The following is a 3,064-nucleotide window of genomic DNA, read 5'->3' as shown; positions in this document are numbered from 1 at the left end:
CTCCTCCATTGCTGCTGCTTTAACACTGGCCCTGCCGCAGTACCCATGAGCACATGCGCTGTAAACGTTTCACACTGGAACGTATCCTGGCGTCTCTCAGCCTCAATCCCTGTCCTACAGATGCACTTTTGCAATCACCGTTCAGTTTCTCTTATTGTAAGGTTTAAATAAACAACCGAGTGCTTTAGACATTCATTAATGTTTCCGTTTAATGACTAACACTGGTTTCTGTGCTGTAATACACACACACACACACACACACACACTACATCATGGAAAGCTACCAGTGTGTCTATGAAGTATGAAGTACAAGTAAGTTTACAGTAGAATACATCAATGTGTAAGTTGTACTATGAGCCCTTCAAAAGAAGGTACCAGAAATAACACTGCAGGATTGGTGCAGAGCTCTTTGTGACAGACAAAACACAGTCTGTAATTACATAGCTTAGCTATCATTATGCTAATCCATGCGATTCCATATACCGTACTAGATAAATCATTAGATAAATGTGAAGAGAGTAATGGCGGCTACTCGTCTTACCCTGAACTAAGAAATGCAGATTTTTATTTTTACCTTTAATCTATAAAACATGTGGGCATGTAAGTATTTGAATTTTTATCAATTTTTGATTAACCTGAGTTAAGTCATGGCCATTTTTTGTCACCTTTTTTGATGGCTAAGAGGTTAGTTATGTAGTATTCATTTGGCCACTTTTAAACTGGCTATCAACTAATTCAGGTTTTAGCTTTATAAGGCACACAATACAAGCACTAACTACAACAAGGAAAAATCATGAGGTGTTGGAAATAATTGCTTACTGAAACAACTGTTAGCACTGGTTGATGACGACTAAATTCCACAGACAATGAGTACTGCAATGCTGCTTAATTTGATATTGGGTAAATCCTGCAGCGTTACACCTGTCTGAGATTGTCTCAAGTTTGTGTTGCTAGGTTGAATATTCTCTTTGTTTAATTACAGAGAGTACTGTAGTTCTTACAGCCAAGTTGGAAACAATGAAGTGTTTGTTCATGTGAAATAAACAAATCATGACTAAGAACATGTCTTACCAGATAATTATGTACTCAAGTAGCTATATTGGAACCTATTGCTGCATGTGCAAATGTTGGGTGTGCATTAAATGGTGTGTCAGCCAGTGAAGAGGTGATGTTTGTACAGTAGGTAGGACAGTGTAGGAGTCGCCATTGAGTGAATGTTAAGGACTTAAAACATCTGTATATTATACGATTAAATTTACCAAACCACACATCGTTTTTCATTACTCTTCTATAACACTTACTCATTCTGTTCCCCAAATTATTACCCTTTCGCTCCATCTCTGTCTTCCTCTTTTCCTTTTCCTCCTTCATCCTGAGGAATCCACAGCTGTCACTCCCATTCAAAACCTCTCCTCTTCCAAAAGCAGCTGGACACGACTGTGGTGTGTGTGTGTGTGTGTGTGTGAGAGAGAGAGAGAGAGAGAGTGCATGTATACCACCACTTGCCTACAACTGTCGCAAAACTATTTGTATAATTAATACTGTGTTGTTCTGTTGGTGCTCACTCGAGTGTCAAGTGTAAATGGTGATGTGTGTGGTTGTCGACAGCTCTGAAAACGTGTGTGTGTGTTACAAAAACAGCACAAAGAGGGCGACCCTTTTAAGTGAGATTGTTTTGCTGATGCTCACATGCACTGGAAGTTAACTGAGGACAACGTCAGCCTATTGGCACTAAACTCATTCCCAAAGCAGATGACTTGACATTTATCAACCTAATGTAGGAAGGCTGGGTTTTATTTCTCTTTTTATTTTTTCAGTCTCACCCAGATTAAATATAGCCCAATGTTTTATGTTAAGCTGATTATATTCACACCTGATATATTCACCACTGACCAATGTTAGTCATGACTCTTCATTTTATTTCTTTAGCTGTCAGTATTTTTTTTTTTTCATTATATTTTTCCTTCTTTGAAAAGCATTTGGAACATGATGTATCCAGGAAAACCTATACGGCCACATGTTGAATTTATTAACTGACAATTTAAAAGTTATTTTGCTTTGGAAACTTTACCCTAATATTAGAACATCTATTTGTGGATATTACAATGTGTAAGAAAAAAAAAATTGAGCTACCAGCACTCTTAAAAATAACATGCTGCAGACACAGTGCACTCAAAAAAGAAAGCCGCAGCCTAGAACTATGAGAAGAATGATAAACATGTTCTTTTCCACATCAGAACATTTTATAAAAAGAAGACAACAAACAGCATAAAATTAAAAGGTTTGTGAGTTTTACATACGCATGATCCATTTACTAGTGGATGAAATGTCAATCACAGACCCTTTTTGTTTGTAAAGTGTGACTATACGACTGTCCAAAGCTGTTATCAGGCGATCCAGTAGAGGGTGCTCTAAGCATAAAATAACCTTAGTTCTCCTTTGTCCTCTAAACAAGGAAGAATGGTCCTGGTTGTGTTTGCTGTTAGCAAGCAGGTTAGAGGTTGTGGTTAAATAAACATAAGTAACTCTTTCTAATTTGATTTAGGAGTTCAACAGAACTGATTTTGGTGCTCTGTCCTGCTGTGTTTTGCCATGACAACACAGCCTTTTCTATTCTAATCTAATCTATTTTATCTATTTATCCTAACCATATTGCTCTTCAGAAACTATACCTATATTCCAGTGCAATAACCCATTCATTAAAGCACATTGTTTGTCTTCAACAATCACGTAAAGTTACAGTGTGTTTTAGTTTGACATATATTTAGGTATATTGCACTGAACAGACATTGCAAAAGTATGTACAATGAAACCTAGCAGGTTAAAAGCTGTTTACTGGTGTATTCACTGGTGTGGTATTCAAATATCCTGCAGGTTCCTCAGAAAGGAATCCCAGTAAGCCTTCACATCCTGTCCCGCTGCAGCTGAGCAGGTGTTTTATAATTGATTAGGTTCACATGGAGACAGTGCAGCTACTTGCAAACCATTCCATTAACATTAACATTCCATGCGTCCCCTGTCATCTTATGCTTGACTGTTTGCCCAGAGCTGGAAACTAAACGAC

The 3,064-nt window shown here is 37.7% G+C and overlaps 2 protein-coding genes across 4 annotated transcripts in view; one reads left to right on the top strand and one right to left on the bottom strand.

Annotated features, from left to right (window-relative positions):
- The window catches only part of snphb (syntaphilin b), a 1,167,912-nt gene that overhangs the window by 209,542 nt on the left and 955,306 nt on the right, over nt 1-3,064 (top strand). The window lies entirely within an intron of this gene.
- The window catches only part of hdac7a (histone deacetylase 7a), a 49,460-nt gene that overhangs the window by 23,483 nt on the left and 22,913 nt on the right, over nt 1-3,064 (bottom strand). The gene's annotated exons all lie outside the window — the stretch shown is intronic.

The sequence above is a fragment of the Cynoglossus semilaevis genome, chromosome 10 (assembly GCF_000523025.1).
Source record: "Cynoglossus semilaevis isolate Cse_v1.0 chromosome 10, Cse_v1.0, whole genome shotgun sequence".
NCBI classification, from domain to species: domain Eukaryota; kingdom Metazoa; phylum Chordata; class Actinopteri; order Pleuronectiformes; family Cynoglossidae; genus Cynoglossus; species Cynoglossus semilaevis.
The sequence above is the reverse complement of the archived record's forward strand: the minus strand, read 5'-3'. Positions and strand labels throughout refer to the sequence as shown.